Raw genomic sequence first — 20946 nt, forward strand, 5'->3', positions numbered from 1 at the left:
GGAGGGAAATAAAAGGGAAAACCTAGTGATCACTTTTTTTTTAACAGTGTTCTTTTGACTGCTACTGAGGAAGGCTATGTTTTTTATGTGTAAAATGTATGGTTTGGTATTTGAATAAAAATATTTAGATTTTATGCTTAGAAGGAATCATATTATATAATGCATTTCTTAAAATAAGATTTCTCAATTCTTATCCAAAGCCAATTAAAAAACTGATTTCAAAGTACTTCTGTGAATTGATTTTAGAAGACAAATTCAAAAGACTACAAAATTCAAGTTGGGCTTTGTTTTAATGTGTTTCTGAAAAATTATATGAATGGAAATTTTGAAAGTTGAATCACTTTAAATATTAGATATTCAAAGGATCAAGGTAAAAAAAATCTGTATTAAGTCAATAATAATTTCCAAATATTATTTGCATGAATATATGTCTAAATATGTATATTTTTATATCTTTTCCTATCATACATACCACAATTCATTGTTTTGGTGATGGGTTTTCATAAAGTGTAGAATTTAATTATATTTTAAATCCAAGGACTTATGAAGAAGAAAGCTAAAAATATAAATGAAATAAGGTACTGGAAAAGAACAGCTGAACCAGCATATTTCAAACATACTTTTCCTTAGCAAGCATGCTGTCAGAATGGAACCCCCTGCTGATGTTACAGCAGTAACCTTTTTTTTTTCAAATATAGCAAAAAGATTATTAGTTAAGTAGGTTTACAAAGAAAAAAATTGATCAAATTAAGTTCCAGGTGTGGCAATCAATTAGTGTCAATCAGAAATATCATTATCTAATAGATTAATATAAAATGAATTTAAATCACTGGATATCATAGAAATACTTACCATGAATAGAGAAGTCAATTCAAATACATTTTATGTGTACATATATTTATTCATTGTTGATATATTTCATGCATATAACAAATGTTGTTGCCATGTCCAAGTTACTTCTTAGGAATGGCTAGTGAGAAATACAAAACTGTGGCAGATGATTTTGCCTGGCTCCATATGTATATTACATACACATATGGAGAAACACAGTGAGAAAAAAGGGAAAGACTGCTAATTGTTTAACAGCATAATCATGTTAGCCAAATCTGTGCAATAAAATTATGCATGGTCTATCCCAGAAAAGGAGTCTTTTTCATTTACTCTACAGGAACCTGATACTCACCTTGATACCAGTTGATTCTATACACTGGTAACTCCTTGATGTTTTATTTTCAATATTGATTTTTTTAATTGATTAAAATTCTCTGGATAATGAAAACCAAAATATGACAGTATGAGCAGTAGTAAAGGGTAATTTTTCAAAACTCCATGGTATGTTCTACCTTTCTGACACCCAAGTTACTTAGGCTAACCAAAGCAGAGGTAATGGGGGATGATGTAGTCACTCTTGAAATTTTTTGCAAAAGAAAAATTTGGCCTGTGAGCACAGGCCTGACTAATGAAGGGGAGAGTCATCTTTAAAAGTTTAAAAGTTACACCTCCTGGATAGAATCATGCTGTTGGTTTTACGGCACTGTCATTAAAGCAAGAAGAACAAACAGTAATCCTCAAACTCCACAAGAGGAGGCAAGATGGGAAATGGCCACCAGAAACTCTTAGCCGATTTTCTTCTTTGTTTCCTGTCTTTTTCCCTTCAGACTTCACTTCCTAATGTAATCAGTCCTGCCCCAAATCACTGTGCCTTCCAGCATCTTGTCATCACTTCAGTCTTATCATCAGTCTTTCCAACTAAAATCTATGCTAAACCACCTCCAGACACTTAAGTGTTATATTAAAGCAACTTAAGGTGTTTTAAAGTGAATTAGGAATTGAGGTTAATAAAAGTCAAGTGAGGTCTCTATCACCACTATTAAAAATTTAGTACCTAAAATAGCCAAGTAGCCAAGATGTTGGTAATGAGGCATTCCATAATTTACAAGGCTGATCCTCATCAGTCACCAGGGACATGTTGTGGCCAGGAAACTGAAGTTTTTCTAGTACCACTATAGCTAGCTAACTACCATTTATATAACACTATGAGTCAGTCACTGCAATAATCACTTTACAAATATTATCTCATTTACTAGTTCTGTGGTTCTAGGAACTGAATATCACTCGGCTTCAATGTACTCATCTATAAAATACAGATAATAATAGCACTTATATCATTGGGTTATAATGAAGATAAAAATGAGGTAACATAAATAAAATACTTCGCAAAGCTTGAAGTAATGTATAAATGAAAGTAGAAGGTGGAGGAGAATTGACAAGAGGAGGAGAAAGAAGAAAAGGTGGAGAAATACTCACAATAATGTACATATGAAAGGTCATCATTTGTTATATGGATAGTACAAGATCCAAACAACCCTGAATGATTTTCTTACATATATAACACACACACACACACATGCACGCACACACCTGGATTGAGTAGACAAGAACCAGTTTTCAAACATCCTTTCCACTAGATGAGGCTAGTGTGACAAACTTGTAGAGATTCTAACCTTGATTTAGAATTTGATTTCATATTGACACTATAAATTCTGATTGACATCTGTCAGCCAACTGTGAATAGCATACAATTCACAAAAATGAGTTGATTAAAGGGTAGAGGCATGAACTGAGAAAATCAGCATGTCCTTCAGGAGGGTATTCCTTCACCATGGCCAATGGAAGTGTTTGTCTGGCTAAGACTACTCTGAAAAAGATTGACATGTAATTTTAGTTTTGCTTAGGAATTTTCATTCCACAACTCACAGTGTAATCTGGCATCATCAGCATATGACTGCCCTTGAATTGCCTTCTTTTTAAATTGCCTATTCATATTATTTGACCAGTTTGAGAGTTTACAACTCTTATTCATAAAACTACACTTTTATAAGTTTTTTGTTTTGTTTTATTGTAAACATGTACAAAGTAGACAGAAAATGACAAGTAGGGAATTTCTTTTGGAGAGGGCAGAAATAAGACCTTTTCACTCCACTTGCATCTGTAGCTCTATTAGGTTTCAATTCCATAGAACAAGATACTCCCTTGTATTCCCTTTCATGCACAAACTCCTTTTGTGTTGACTTCCCCAATAGATTATTGGTTCTAGAAAGCAGGGACTGTCTTTCTTTGTTTGATTTGTTTCCCCAAAAATTAATACAATGCCTGACACATATTAGTACTTAATGTTTATTGAAGCAAACTGACATAAAGTTAAAACAAATTAGTGATCTGTTGTTGATACTTTGAATTGGTTCAGTCATTGTGGAAAGAAATTTTAAAATATGCCCCCCAAATTACTAAATTATATGTACCCTTTCACCTAACAATACCACTAATAGACCTAAATTAGAGATCAAAAAAAAAGAAGAAAGTCTTATAGGTATGAAATACTTGTAATAACTCTTTTCATGGTGACAAAGGCCTAGAAATTAATGGGTTCTCTATTAATTAACAGTGGTTGAACAAGTTATGGTGAAAATTAAGAAAGTTAATTTTTCTTAATTGAAAAAGATAAAAAAATAAATTTAAAGAAACTAGGTTATCTCTTTCAAGATGCAGAGAATATTTTGATATTTGGTCATGTTCTTATCAATTGGTATTGATAATTTTTGCCTTTGCTATATTATAGCATTTTTAAAAGTTCTTGCACTTATTATATCCAAAAAGTATTCTTCTACATTTTAAGTACATCATAATTCTTTCAAAATTGAGTAGCATGATTCATCACTGGTCTTCTGGAATTGTGGTTGATATTTGCATTAATCGAGGAATTTTAAAGTCTATCAAAACTGTCTTTTCAAAGTTATTATTATAAAAATTGTTCTCAGCGTTATTCCTTACTTTCCATTAATTCACACAAACCTAGCAGGGCTTGGCTAAATGTAACCCACCACATAGCTGTAAGATATGAAATAATGCTACACTCTTATTGTATGACAGCGTGATAATAGCAGCTTACCTCTAAATTAACCCACATAAAAGATTCTTAGAGAGTTTATGAAAATTATTTTCCTTTGAAAAACAAAATCATTTTCAGGTATTGCCCTAGACAAGAAAAAAAAAATCAAACTGAGAGATATTTGCCTGGCTTTAAGGGTGGCTGAGATCATGTAGAGAATAGGTATAAAGGAATATTTTTATGCCAGATTCAAAGAATAGCTGGAACCTTGACTCTAGGAAATAGGCCATTTCCTAATATCTTTTGGTCAAATGGAGGGAGTCTGAAAGACCCTGAGTACAATGGCCAATAAAGGAAAGGTAAATATAATACACAATGCCATGAAAAGGCAGTTGAATCAGGATGAGATGTTGCTCAGAGTATTAATCCCTTGAGGAGACCTTTGGGGAAATCCCAGGTATTATTGCTAGGCATTGCTTTCTTGCAAAAAAGAAAAGAGGGGTTACCAGAATTTAGGGGGAGAAAATAAAAACACACACTTGAATCAAGACATTGGTAGTTACACATATATCAAAAGGAGAGAGCAAAAACCAAAAAGAAAAGAAAAAAAAAAACCTGGATTGTATATTCAGCCTTCATCCAGAATCTTGTCTCATTTAGACATAGATGACAGTTGTCTCTTCTAGATGTAGGCTGCTTCTGGGTCAGGACTAGACAAACCTTGAAGATGCTGAAAAGTTCTGCTGTCCACTTAGGAGCAGGGGCTTTCTTCAGATGGTCAAAGGGTAAACACTCACAAGTTTAGCCACTGTGGGAGTAGTGAGAAGGATATGGGAAGGGCCTAAAGATTAACCGATCATTGCAAGACCAGTTTACATGTAAGAAAAATGCATCAATCTCTGGATTTGAGTTTCTGATCAACAAAAGATAGGTCCTTTTTTAAGAGTCTCTAAATGACACACAGAGATGATCAAGTTTCCCAGTCACACAGAACTAGTTTCAAGCAATGAAATAACATTTTCACAGTTCGATTAGTATATTGTTGGGTATAGATCAAAATATTTGGGAGGCTCACAATGTATAGTTTTGAGAAGAGAGAGTTCCTTGTCATCAAGATAACCAAAAAAATTTAAACATAAGCCACACAAAGCAATATAAAAATTATTACCAATGTTAATTAACATCAAATCTTATTGTACCCTAATAACTCATTCTCAATAAACATTTAATCAGTACTTTTTTGAGTCCCACATATCTCATATAGTTATCTGGTTCCTAGATATCTCTTCTTGGACAATAGGCTTCAAAAAGCTTTAAAGGGACTGTTTCTCTGGTTCCAAATCTAGAGATTTAGTATAATCACTTAAACCTGGCTTTCCAATCTTGAAACTTAAGAGAATTTGAGTTTATATATCATTTACTAATTCTATCTTTACTTAAATCTTGTACTCGATACAAGAATCTCTTAAAAAATTTATGAGATACTTTTCTGTTTCTTAACTAGGAACAGAAAGCTTTGATAATTACTGCCTTGTAAAAACAGTTTAAGATCTGATAGAGCTAAACTTCTTTACATTTTTTATTAGTTTCTCATCTTTTGACTTTTTGATAATCATTTTTATTATATTGACCCTACCTACGCATGAATAATTTATATTTCTCCAATTATCTAAGTCTGATATAGGTCCTGGATTTGTTTTGGCAAATATACTTCTAGATATTTAATACTATCTTGAGTTATTTTATATGGGGCATCTCTTACTATATCTTCTTACAGGTTTTGTTTGTCTATCTTGCTTACAAAAAGATAATCTTATTACTTCATTCACTATTTTGATTCCATTTCCTTTTTTCAACCTCTTATCGCTATTTCTAGGATTTCCAATAAAATATCGAACAATAGAGATGACAATGGCTTTCCTTGTCACACACCTGATCTTACTAAAAAGGCTTCTAGCTTATCCGTATTACAAATAATGTTTGCTGATGGATTTATATTAAACATAAATATTTATGACCCATATTTTAAAATGCTTTAATAGAAATGTGTTGTCCTTTTTTCTAAAGCTTTTTCTGCATCTATTGATACAATCAATCATGTTAATAATTTTAACCATCCCTGCATTCCTGGTACAAATTCCACTTGCTTATAATGCATAATCTTTGTAATATATTGCTCTAATCTTTTAGCTAGTATTTTATTTAGGATTTTTTCATCAATATTCATTATTGAAATTGGTGTATAATTTTCTTTTCTCTTTTTTTCCTCTTCCTGGTTTTAGGCATCAGTATTATATTTGTTTCACAAAAGAAGCATGGTAGAATCCTTTCTTTGTCTATTATTCAAATTATTTAATATTGGAATTAGCTGACCTTTAAATGTTTGATAAAATTCACTTGTAAATCTGTCTGGTGCTAGTGTTTCTTTCTTAAGAAGCTCATTTATGACCTATCCTTCTGCCTTTTAAAATTATCAGACAGACACTTAAAAAATTGGAAAATAATTTCATTTTCTCTGACATTATCAATACAATTTACCTGTAAAATCCTTAAATCTAATTAATAAACATAATTTTGAGAATTATTGCTAAAACATACCTGAATAGCCTGAATTTCCATGATAGATAACTTTTGGAAATCAATCACTTACATATGGATATAGTTCTTAGGGAAAAAAATCTAATTCCGTGGCTTTGCTCAAATTTTACTATTCCTTTTTTAAAGAAAACTTTCACATTACATCCTTGTCTTATCTAATCATTTCTCCCTTAGAAGGATATCATCATCATATTATAATTTTACCACAAATAATGATTAAGGGTCAGCTAGATGATTCAGTGGATAGAACACCAACCCTGAAGTCAGGAGGACCTGAGTTCAAATGTGGCCTCAGACACTTAACACCTCCTAGCTGTGTGACCCTGGACAAGTCACTTAACCCCAATTGCCTCAGCAAAAATAATAATAATAATGTTAAAATTGTAAGATGTCTATACAGGTATCCCATTATAGATAACACAAAGATGTCCCAATATCAATATTTTATTTAATATATTTAATGTTATACTTACAAAACTTCTTGATTATAGAAATTTGCTATACAAGGAAGTAGAAGAACACAGGTATAGTCATGTAATATATTGTAACAGGAGGAAAAACTTCCCTAGCTCTGTTTAATTTCAGGCAAAAATCATATCTGACAGCCAATAATGTACTCATGGTGGGTTAAAAGCATGACTCAAGTTTAACTAGGTGGGAATTTTCCTTTTCAGAAATGAGATGGTACAATGGGGAATTAAGGTCAGGAGGATCTTATCTAAGTTGTGTCTGAAGTCTTTTCTAAAATTTTCCCAGGCACAGATATCCACCTTTAGCAGTTCACAGATTGCAGCACATACCATTTTCTACTATTGGTTCTGTGACAATTCAAACAACTATCCCCGAATTCAACTAACTAAATAATTCAACAAACTATCCCTGTAATCTAAGCTCAAAACAATAATAAATTACATTCCCAGAAATTTTACCTTATATAGCAAAATTTCACCAATCACAATTTAAGACTTGAAGATCTTTTCTGATGTTTCCCTAGCAGTTAACATTTTATTAATCTTTTATAAAAATAATATAAAACTATAAAATAAACTTGTAAAATTAAACAATCAAATTATGGGACTTCAAATATACAGAAAATATCTGGTAGTTGACTCATCATTAATATATTGAAATTTTATCTTCAAATCACCCTAAATATTTTCATCATAGTCAAGAATTTTCAAAGGATAATTTGTTATTATAGTAAGTTTATTATGTTTTATATTTTGTTATACAAAATATACCTCATTAAATATTTGTTTTCAAATACAGATGTCATCACATCCTTTCAAAAAACCCAATTAATAATCTAATAGCATTCAGATTTTTGTTTAAGATTTCTGTTACAATGGTCTCTCAAATTTCACAATATAAGAAAATTTAGAAAAACAATACATACAAACATAATAAACCTCAGTTGAGGTTTTTGCAGTTTAAAATTATTCTATATAAAAATTACTTATAGTATTACCTTTGATATTTTAAAATCACTTTAGAGTTAAGAGGTATGGAACAATTACATTCAACTAAAGAAATAATATAGTGCTTACAATCTGCTGGTCACTATGTTAAGCACTTTACAATCATTACATATTATTGTGATTTGATAACAATGCTGGGGAGTGAGTGCCATCATATATGTATATATTGTGTATATATACACATATGTATTACATACACATATGTATATTATATATATTATATACATATAGATCAGGAAGCTGGGGCCAAGATAAAATAACTTGTCTAAAATTACATAGCTAATAAGCTTCTGCAATTGGAAAAAGAAGGGCAGGCTCACCCCCTATCCCATCCCATATTGTCATGCTAGGTGCTTCTAGGGAGAGAAAGGCAGAGCAAAGCAAATGTTAGCCATAGGGCTTACCATCCACCCTCCAATTCTCCTACAGCTGCAGCTTTGGAGGCAAGTTTTGTTGAGGAAGAGGCCACTTGCAGCTGCTGAGGCAGGGTAGGCATGATACACTGCACCTGGGTAATGTTCCCAGACGAGCTTAGAGGGGTAGGCTGCAATATACCTGAAGGCACAGGACTACTGGTGGTATGGCAAGTGGAGGGATTTTTTTGTCATGAAATCTAGGTAGTCCAATGATTCTTGATCCCCCCCACCAAATTGTTGTCAAAGTCTATTTTTTTTGCTATTAAATACTTTCTTTTTGTTCTATTTTTTTCCATCTTTTGACTGGAAATTTCCCTCTCCAAGAATTCTTCTTGATTTTATGCTAAATATGTATTTTACTTTGGAGATTTGCTTGTAGATGTTTTAGAGTTATCTTCTTCTACTTTTGTATTTTATGCATTGCTTCTTTTCCTGATTGCTCATGCTTCAAACCTATTTTGTGATTTGGTGTTAATCTTGATGTTAGATGCAGATTCTGATGCACTTCTGGAGGAAAGAACTAAATTCATCTTTTTATTGCTTTATTCCTGGTATTGAATGTTGATTTATTCCAGACTCTCAGAGCCAACTCAGGATGGAGATTTGCTAGCTTTCAATGCTCCCAAATTGGTTGGATCCATTGGAAAAATCTGGCTAATGTTTCCTTGATCTTATCTCTACAAGTTCTTGAACTGCGTTTGGTTCTGAACAATGGTAGATTCTTGCCTTATATATTGCTCACAGGCTTCATGCTGGACTAAAAGCTAGCACTCAGATGCTGCTGTGCTTCTAGGATCTGAGCCACCATCCTGTTGTTTGTCCCTGGGTCTGCATTCAGTCTTTACTCCTAATGCTGCCTGTGGGCAAAAGCCATCTCCTTATGCTGCCCTAGATCTTTGATGCACACTAGGTAATGGTCATCAAACTGTATCTATCTTGATGCTCCTACATCTAGGTTTGATACCTCCTCTTCTTCTGACTGTTGCCTGAGTTGTAATGTTCCATACTTAGCCTTCTGATCAGACTCTGGCCCCAGTGATTGAAATTTTGTTTGTTTGTTTTGTCTGCCTCACTAGGCTCATCTAGTTTGGCAAAATGATCTGTTTGTTTTCCCTCGGATTTCCCCATCCAGATTTAGTCTGGTGCACCTTTTAGAACTGAATGGAGGAAGTTCATGGGAATGGTATGGGAGAAAGATTGCTATATTTCTTTCTACCAATTGACTATTTGGTTCCATCTCTGCAGTAATTTTTTTGTGTATTTATGGGTCATTTAATTTTTTTCTTTTCTCTTCTTCACTTATAGGCCATTATAATTTTTCTTTTAAGAACATTCCCAGATTCATTTTTTAAATGTCATAGAATAAGTAATGAAGCTTTGGCAAATAGAACCCCAAATTAATATATCAGGCTACCATATTGGCTTTTTGTCATTGGCTCTTCTCATCTGTATCTTAACTGAAGAGAATGCATTGCTCTTGCTCATGCTATGTTCAGTTCTTTTTCAATCAACAATACTCTCTTGTAGGCTGCCAGAGCTGATATAAAAGAGAACTTCTAAAATGGACTTTTTAGAAATCCTTCGCAAAGATAAAGGGATTCTTCCAGGGGCTCACTATGCCTTTTCTACTACAATAAATATTTCATATGTTCTTTCTTCCTCTAGATTTTGGACTGAGGGGAATGAAAGCAATTGGTCATTACTTTTCCTTCAGAATGGCATTCACATTATCTCTTAGGACTGATAGGCCCAGGAAACGTAAGAGTATTCTTGTGCTGCCAATGTCCAGATAGAGCAACCATGTTACTGAGCAACTTCTCCTGTAAGCATTTCCATAACATAGTAGAATAGAAAAAAATGATTTGGTATAAAACTGCAAATCTTTATTTGCTACTACCTTTTCTGGTCTCTGATGGGATTAACTGAGTTTGACCCCCAATTCTACTTGCCAAAAGTGGTTTACTAGGCACAAACATTTCACAAGCTAGGTATATATCATTGAGCTAATCTTAAAATGTGCTTAAAAATACTTTGGATCTCAAATAATTTGCTTTACTGTGTAAAATATGGAGAGAAAAGAGATATGAAGCTGACAGACCTCGAAAAGTAGGCCTTCATTGTGTATTTTGAGGTTCAAATGAGGTAATATAAGGCCAATAGCTCTGATAATGGCAGTACTTTGCAGACTGTTATTTATCATACTTTAAACCCATAAACACTTATAGAAAATGAGCCAGTCATCCCCACTAAATTCCAACTAAATGCCATCCACAAGGAAACAAGAAAACAAGAAAATTTTAGGGTAAGTCAGAAGCAGGAATCTGAATCTAGCACTAGACCACACTTTCTTAAATTTTTCATTGATAGTAATTTTAACTAAAAGCAAAACCTACCATGTAAGAACTCTCTGAAATAGATCCAACATAAGAAAACAAAGACAATGATAACTCTGCTCAAGTGATATCAGGCTGTTCCTCTTCTCTCTTCTTGTATATCTCCAGACACATAGCTCTTTTGGGATAAGGTCTCACCTGGATCTCTCATTTTCCATTAAATTAGAAAACCTTTAAGATTATATTAAGATATAATAGCTATAACAGTTTGTATTACCAATATTCTATATTTGTAGAGTTGTTATAGTTATATGTCTATAGTTATATGACTTTAAACTATAACTCTAAGAATGATTAGTTTTGTAAGAAATTATTTCTTAAACAAAATTTTATCTCTTTTCTTTTTGTCACAAATTCTATTCCATTTCCCTCTTCCCTTTGTAGAATAATCTCCTTAACAAAGTTTTTTTTAGAAGAAATAAATGAATAATGTTAGCAAAATCAATCATCATACTGAGAAAACCTAATATCATATGATGAATGTTGGAGGGGATATGGGAAAATTGGGACACTAATACATTGTTGCTGGAGTTGTGAATGGATCCAAGCATTCTGGAGAGCATTCTCTCATCTCTGGAGAGAACTGTGCTCAAAAAGTTATCAAACTGTGCATACCCTTTGACCCAGCAGTGTTACTACTGGGCTTATATCCCAAAGAGATCATAAAGGAGGGAAAGGGACCCACATGTGCAACAGTGTTTGCCACAGCCCTTTTTGTAGGGGCAAAAAACTGGAAACTGAGTGGATGCCTATCAATTGGAGAATGACTGAATAAATTATGGTATATGAATGTTATGGAATATTATTGTTTTGTAAGAAACAATCATCAGGATGATTTCAAAGAGGCCTGGAGAGACTTACGTGAACTGATGCTGAGTAAAATGAGGAGAACCAGAAGGTCATTGTATATGGTAACAACAATATTATACAACAATCAATTCTGATGATTGTGACTCTTTCTAACAATGAGATGATTGATGCCAGTTCCAATGATGTTGTGACAAAGAGAGCCATTTACATTTAGAGAGAGGACTGCGGGAGCTGAGTGTGGATCACAACATAACATTCTCACTCTTTTTGTTGTTTGCTTGCATTTTGGTTTTTTTCTCATTTTTTTCTTTTTGATCTTATTTTTCTTGTGCAGCAAGATAAATTTTATAAATATGTTCATATATAGGATTTAACATATTTTTTACCATGTTTAACATATGTTGGGGATTGCCATCTAGAGAAGAGGATGGGGAGGAGGGGAAAATTTGAAACACAAGGTTTTGTAAGAGTCAATGTTGCAAAATTATCCTTTTTTAAAAAAATAAAAAGCTTTAATAATTTTTAAACATCTAATATGTGCAATGTTCACATTCTTTCATATCTCTTCTTGGAGTCAATATTAATCTTTCAAATTTTGCAACATTTAGTTTTCATTGGTTTTTGCTTATAATTTTTTCATTTTATTCATTATAATTATTGTATTTATGGCCCTGTGATCTCTATTCACTTTTTAAAAACACTGGTTATAAATATTTTGATGCAGATAGAGACCATTTTTCCCATTAATAATATTAAGCTATGTGTTTAGTAGTAGAATATCTGAGTCAAAGGATATAGACATTTTAATCTTCACATAATTTCAAATTCCTTTCCAGAATGACTGTACCATTTCACAGCATCACCATGATGTATTAATGTGGCTGTCTTTCCAAAAATTCTTTCAACATTTGCAATTCCCATATTTTTTCAACTTTTGCCAATCTTGTGAGACAAAATATTAGTAGCATTCTTTATTATTTGAATTTTTAGTAATATTTATTTAGAGCATCCTTTCTTCTGTATTAATATTCAATTCATCTGAAACTATTGTTTAAATCCTTTGAGTACCTATGTATTTAAGAATGACTTATTTCAGATAGTTATTTATATATCTTTAATATAAAATTGCCATAAAATGTTTAATATAAAGATATTCTCCCACTTGATTACTACCTTTTTTATCATGAATGCATTAATTTTGTTTTTTAAAAACCCATTCAATTTGCACAATTAAAGGATCTATTCTAACCATTTGATAATTGATTGGTTTGGTTACTCATTCATTCCTTGCCCATAGCTGTTAAAGATATATGCTTCTTTTCTATTTTTTTTTTTGCAATATGATCTTTCTTATTCATGCCAAATATCCAGTTTGAATTTAGTATATAATATGGTCAGTGACAATAATATCAAATTCATAAATGAAGCCTTTAAACTTTTCATGAGTTCCTAAAATCACATATTGAAAAAGAACCTACATGTATAAAACATTTATAACTGCTCTTTGTGGTGGTAAAGAATCGGAAATTGGAAATAGGATTTCCATTAAATGGAGATTGGCTAAACAGATTGTGGTATATGAATATAAAGAAATACTACTGTGTTATAAGAAATTATGAGTAGGTAGGTTTCAGAAAAGCCTGGAAAAACTTCCATTAACTGATACTGAGAGAAGTGAGCAGAACCAGAAGAACATTATACACAGTAAGGTATTATTATATGATTATAAGCTCTGATTTAGCTCTTCTCAGCAATACAATGACAATTCCAAAAGACTCATGATGGAAAATGTTATCTGTATCCAGAGAAAAAATTGTAGAGTCTAAATGCAGATGGAAACATGCTATTTTTACTTTTTGTTTTGTTTTGTTTTTTCATGTTTTTTTTTTCTTTTTGTTCTGTTTCTTAATTCACAACATAATTAATGTGGAAATATATTTTACATGATTACACTTGTATAATATATCAGATTCTTCACTTTGTTGTGGATAGGGATGAAAAGAGAAGGAGGAAAATTTGAAACTCAGAACCTTATTTAAAATGAATGTTAAAAACTATTTTTACATGTACTTAGAAAAAATAAAATGCTATTTACAATAAAATAACAAAAAGATGAGCTGACTACAAGGAACTTTAGAGTGATGTTCTATTTAACTATTTTATAGTAATTATTTGTTAACATTTGTACAATTATTAAATAGTTCTAACTACATTATGTAGACTCTAGTAACCTATATTAAATCTTTCCTAATATTCTTTTTTCTTATAATCACAAATTTCATTTAGTGATGAGAAAACAATTTTTTGAAAACTAACACTGACATTTTTAGTTCCCAACTAACATTTTGATACCTAACATCTTGTATTTGATCTATCTTTAATCATTCCTGTAATTTCTGTGATACCATCGTTCCAAGCTGGGCAGAGCAGTTTCTCCATAGGCATAATAGAAGAACTTAAAGCTCCGTACCTACTGCCATGTTGGTAAGTGTCCTCCTCAAATACCCAGAGTTCCTGCTGGTATTGCTAGCAATCACTTTCATGGGCCAACATCTTCTGTAGCTTCAGTGGACTGCTCTTAAAGTTTTAATAGATTTTACTTGCTGTCATCCTGCTTAAATTTTGTCACTAAAGATGATCATGGGGAATTTTTGTTTATGTGTTGTAATGGGCTGAGGTTTGAGTTGATGCACTGAGGTCCCAAGTACGTGAGGCTAAATAGTAATTGGACTATACCCTATTAATATACATGATTGGATAAAGAATGGCCCCGCCCACTCTCTGTGCAAGTCCTGATGTGTTGTATAGGAAATGATGATTTTGGGGGCTGGAGGCGGAGAGAGAGACAGGAAGAGAAGCTGGGAGAAATTGGCCTGGGTTCCATACTCCCAGCTGCTAGTCGTGTGGCTTCTGGTCTAGCTAGCTTCTTGACTCAGCTGCACACATTGCTATTGCAGATTCCCTTCCACCTCCGATCTTTCTTCACTGAGAATAAAGACTGACGATTTTCCCCTAACTTGAATTCCTGACTCTGGCTGATTTTAAAATACACGGTCTTCACAATGTGTGTGTGAAACAAAATTCTCATATTGCCTAACAATGTGAAAAAATTATATTTGCCAGGCAAGAAAATACCAATAGATTATTAAATTGTATGCCAAGTGAGATTTTTTTTTTGATCATGAAAGAACATCAGCTCTTATAAATACTTTTAAACTAACCTCTTTTAATTCTTTCTACTTTGTCATTGGATTTCTGCATGGAGACTATGCTGTGGAAGAGATCCCATTTTCATAGGCCTATAAATAGATTTAGAGAACAATACCTAAGGTAGTCAACAACTTGAATATCTCTGCCAAGCAGCTGGTATGACTTGCAGTAGTCTTTGACAGAGAGAGCATGGCTGTGGATAATAGAGTGCATCCAGAAAGCATCAGGCACCTTGCTGAGCAATCGAGTGACAAATCCACTGTTTTTGTTCAGTCACTGATTTAGCAGCATCGATATAAAGAGCAGCATGCTGCTCCTAGTATACAGCCAAATCAGGGCCACTTCTTGAAAAATTTTACAAAGTTTTCTCCTGTCATACCAGCCAGCAAAGTTTTACAAAACAGCATGCTTTCATTCACAGTGTTTCCAAAACATATCTTTTAAATGCCAACAACTGAGCACAACCTGAAACATCTGTGCATTTGTCCATTTATGGGGCAAAGCAATCACTTTCCTTAATCTTTAAAAGCAGCTGTTCACAGACATTAATTGCTATAACACTTAGTCACTTCAAACCAGGAACATTCGACAGTGTCCCATATTTTAATTTCTTTGCTGCATCTGGTTCTTTTACACTGGGTACCGTGTCTACTGCAGATGGTAACAGTTTCTATAACCAAGCAGCTTGAGAGTACTCTGAGATGTTAGCATTTTTTAAGTGGTCAAAGATGAAAATTAAAATTTTGATATTAAAGCATTCTGAATTCTGGTGAAGAAAAGTCATTCATCCAATAAATATTGATTGAGCAGCTATTATACTGTACTATTATCTATGATAGGGTACACTATGAAAACATAGTGCCTGCTGTTAAGAAGCCTCTCATCTAGTTAGGGAGATGGGCATGAAAATTCATGGCAAAAAAATACAAAGGAAAGCATAATTAAGTCCACTTTAGAGAAAAGAAAAAAAAAAGGAGGGAAGCTATGCATGTGAAGAAAAAAAGAGAGACAACTTTTTGTTAGGAGAGCAAAGAAGGTTTAGTAGAAGAAATGGCATTTGAACTAGATATTTAAAACTAATTATGATCTCAACATAAAGTAATGGGATGGAGAGCATTCCAGGCAAACTAAACAGCATGAGAAAAAGCACAGCAGTGTTTTCAGAAAGCAAGAAACCATCTAGTTTGGTTTTAAGAGAATAAATAAATGGAATGCTCCAAGATAAAACTGAAAAGGTAGGTCTAGACTAGAAAAAGCAACACCTAATAACAGACTAAGAGCTTTCGATTTATTGTTGATTTTTGGGAGTGGAGTGATTGCTAAAGTTTTATTTTTGTTTTATTTTATTTTTAATATGGTAGTATAAAGAATCAGAGTGATGAATAGTACTTTTGTAATAGATTTGGAAGAAAGAAAACTAAATGCAGGAAAATTACTGTGGAGATTTCTGTGATTGGATAAGAAGGAGGAAATAAGGTCCAGAAGGTGGAAGTGGAATAGAAAGATGTAAACAAGGGCCAGAAATATTGCAAAGGCAGAATTTTTAAAAATGAATATCTATCGCATATGAAAAGTGAGGACAAACTAGAACCATTGACTATAAGATCAGGCATGAAACAAGGTTGCCCACTGTCACCATTACTATTCAATATTGTATTAGAAATGCTAGCGTTGGCAATGAGAAGAAAAAAGAGATTAAAGGAATTAGAGTAGGTAATGAGGAAACTATATCATCACTCTTTGCAGATGATATGATGGTATACTTAAAGAACCCTAGAGAATCAACTAAAAACTGTTAGATATAATTCACAACTTTACCAAAGTTGCAGGATACAAAATAAATTCACATAAAATGCACATAAAGCATTTTTAGATATAACCAACAAAATCCATCAGCAAGAAATACAAAGAGAAATTCCATTTAAAATAACTGTTGATAATATAAAACATTTGGGAGTCTACTTGTCAAGGGAAAGTAAGGAACTATATGAACACAACTACAAAACATTTTCCACACAAATAAAATCAGATCTTATCATTTAGAAAAATACCAAGTGCTCAAAGGTAAGCTGAGTGAATATAATTTAAAATGACAATACTACCTAAATTAACCTACTTATTCAGTGCCAACCTAACCAAATTCCCAAGAAATTATTTTATAGATATAGAAAAATTTAAGTTCATCTGGAAGATCAAAAGATCAAGAATTTCAATGCAAATGAAAAATGCAAATTAAGGTGGCCTAGCTGTTCCAGTCCTTAAACTATATTACAAAGCAGTAGTCTTCAAAACCATTTGGTATGTATAAGAAATAGAGTAGTCAAACAGTGGAATAAATTAGGTTCACAGGACACAATGGTCAATGACTATCATAATCTAGTGTTTGACAAACCCAAAGACCCCAGCTTTTAGGGTAAAAACTCACAATTAGACAAAAACTGCTAGAGAAATTGGAAACTAGGATAGCAGAAACTAGGCATAACAAGATAAGGTTAAAATGCATTAATGATTTAGACATAAAGAAGGATATTGTAAGCAAATTAGAAAAACAAAGGATAATTTACCTCTTAGACCTGTGGAGAAGGAAGAAATTTGTGGCCAAAGAACTGGAGTTCATTATTGAACACAAAAGAGAAAAGTTTTTGTACAAATAAAATCAATGCAGATAAGGCTAGAAAAAAAGCAATAAACTGGGAACATATTTTTACATTCAAAAGTTCTGATAAAGTCCTCTAAAGTTCTAAAATATATAGAGAATTGACTCAACTTTATATGGATTTAAGCCATTCTCCAGTTGATAATGGTCAAAGGATTAAAACAGACAATTTTCATATGAAGAAATTGAAACCACTTCTAGTCATATGAAAAGGTGCTCTGAGTCACTATTGATCAAAGAAATGCAAATTAAGACAACTCTGAGGTATCAGTACACACCTTTCAGATTAGCTAAGATGACAGGAAAAGATAATGATGAATGTTGGAGGGGATGTGGGAAAACTGTCACATTAATACACTGTTGATTGAGTTAACTGATCCAGTCATTCTGGAGAGTAATTTAGATCTATGCCCAAAGGACTATTAAACTGTGCATACTCTTTGATATCCAGTAATGTTCTACAGAGGCTTATATCCAAAAGAGATTATAAAGGAGGGAAAGGGACCCACATGCAAAAATGTTTGTAGCAGCCCTTTTTGTAATGGCAAGGAACTGGAAACTGAGTGTATGCTCATCAATTGGAGAATGGCTAAATGAGTTATGGTATATGAATATTATGGAATATTATTGTTCTATAAAAAAATGATCATCGGGATGATTCAGAGAATCCTGGAGAGACTTACTTGAATTGATACTAAGTGAAATGATCAGAATCAGGAGATCATTGTGCATGACGACATATTTATTATATGATGATCAATTTTGATGGATGTACCTATTTTCAGTGGGATGATTCGGGCCAGTTCCAATGGATTCATGATGAAGAGTACCACATCTGCATTCAGAGAGAGAATTGTGGGAACTGAATGTGGATCACAACATAGCATTTTCACTTTTTTGTTGTTGTTTGCTTACATTTTCTCATCTTTTTTTATTTTATTTTATTTTTGTGCAGCAAGATAATTGTATAAATCTATATGCATATATTGGATATAACATTTTATCATGTTTAACATATATTGGATTACTTGCCATATAGAGGAGGGAAGGGAAGAAGGGGAGGAAATATTGGAACACAAGGTTTTGCAAGAGTTAATGTTGAAAAATTAGCCATGCATATGTCTTAAAAATAAAAATCTTTAATAAAAAAAAAAGAATGAGAAGCAGTAATTGACCCCAAGCTTAGTTCTACTTTCTAGCCATTAATTCAATGGTCTTCAAAGTATCAGTCTTATAACCTTAATACCATGAAATAAAATCAAAGAAATTATGATTAGCCAATCCCAGGGTGATAAGATGAATTGCATCTAATCTCTTACATTGTAGCTATCCCATATAACCTACTCCTATCTTCACCTATGTCACCCTATACCTCCCTACCTCCCACTTTTTCTTTTTCTTTTTACTTCTTTTCTACTCCTTTTATTTTATTATATATTGAGAATTAGATGATATTATTCTCAAATTACTTGGGAAAAGTAGGGTTTTTCATTGTTTTTAGAAAGTATTTAATGTCAGCTATTTTTTGGATGTTTGCAAAAATTTAATTCAAAATGTAATTGACACACTTGTCTTTTAGAGACTTGGCAGGGGGTTGTTGTTGTTTTTGTTTGTTTTTACATTTTTAAAAGCTCTTGTTATTCCCTAAAAGCAAAAAAAAAAAAAAAAACTGAAATATTAATGAAACTTTTGTAATTCAAACATGAAATATGAATAAAAATATCAAAAGCAACCTATAAGCATAATCAAGAAATGATTACCCTACTATATGTTTAAACATGTTTCAATACTTTTAAAAAGGAAAATCAAATTGGAGGAAAGGCGAAAAATCAATGCATAATGATTATGTCTAAAAGTCTTTTATTGAAAGGTATTCTGTACAGTTGTACAGCTGAAGATCTCTGATTGGACCAGAGACAGACAATAGGTGTACAAATCTCTTACTCTGTCTGAACTGGAGTGGTAGTAGTACAGCTCTTCAATAGATGGAGTCTCAGCTTTCTTCTTTTGTATAAGAAAAAATCTATCTCTGAAATGAGATGATCACTCATTCTCCAAGGATTTCTGGATGGCAATTAGTGGGGAAGAAATCTACTTCAGCTGCATTTTTCTCTATTTTCAGAACTATGCTGAAAGATCTTTGAGCCTTGTAATTGGTTGAAGGGGAAAAGAAGAAAGGGGAAAAAATCTAACATCTCATGCCTGAAATTGGTTTATTCTTGTACACTGAAACCCACTCTTCATGGCCTTGGCTAGATTCTGAGAAATTCTCTAATGCATAGATGGACATTAAGTCATAAAAAGAATAAAGGTACCTTTATTCTTCATTCTTCACCCCATCTCCAATGGCCTGGATTTCTGATTTAACTTTTATTTAGCTCAAAAGTCTAGGTTTTTCTTACATTTATATAGGACCTACATGCACTATCAGAATACAAAAAATACAATCTCAGAAAACAAGTCCACTAATTCCCTGAATGTGGTAACAATGAACATTTAGTGGGGGGAGGAGGGGAAGCAGAAAAAAAAAAAGTTTTCTATAAGAACTCTGAGTTGAAAGAAACTTTAGAAGTCATCTAGCCCAAACCTTACCTGAACAGAAATTCTCCTCAACAATTGTATGTATGAGTGGTTATCCTATCTCTGTTAAAAATCACTAATAACTAGAAATTCTTTACCTCTATGACAAACTAATTTATCCTACATAATTTCTATCCTATTTTACCTTCCCCATTGCTCTAACTTGTTGAGATTTTGGGATCCTGGTTCTGTTATGCTACATATTAGTTATCTATCTAAGTTTTAGGTCATTCTCAGGTTAATTATTTCATATTCCTTCATCTTAGTCAAGGAAAACATGTTGAAAAGAACAAGACCAAGGAAGGGTACTATGTCACTATACTGGAAGCTCTTTAAGGCTGATATCAATCAGTAAAATGTAACATTATGTGATAAAAAGAGTCTTGCCTTGAAAGACAGAAAGAAGACATAGGTTAAAATTCTGCCTCTTTTCCTATCTCTGGCTTTGGGCCTTCCTGGGCTTCAATTTTTTCTCAAGAAAATAAACATTGGTGTTGCACTATATAACCTACAAGGGCCCTTCCAGATTTAGATTTATGCTCCCATGATTTTAGGATCTGAACTTTGCCAGGAAGAACAGACTAGTAATAAAGAAATAAAACTTACTGGGATTTAATCAGATATAGCCTTATTCATAATTTGATTTATACAGGACATATCAAAGCAGGTACTGGGGGTTACTAGAAACATCTATATAACAACTGAGAGAACTACAACTTATACACTGAAAAATAAAATAGGAGAACTAACAATAAAATAAACCTTGTCCTCAGTGGATATAGGGAGTGAAGCAGGCAGAGAAATGTAAGGAAATATCTGAACTTCAGTGAAAAGTTGTAAAGAGGAAAAAAAATGATAAGAAAATATATTTTTTGGTAATTTACTTCCTAGAGGAAAGTCTGGTATGCTTTCTGTT

Source organism: Sarcophilus harrisii, chromosome 3 (assembly GCF_902635505.1).
Source record: "Sarcophilus harrisii chromosome 3, mSarHar1.11, whole genome shotgun sequence".
Lineage (NCBI taxonomy): Eukaryota > Metazoa > Chordata > Mammalia > Dasyuromorphia > Dasyuridae > Sarcophilus > Sarcophilus harrisii.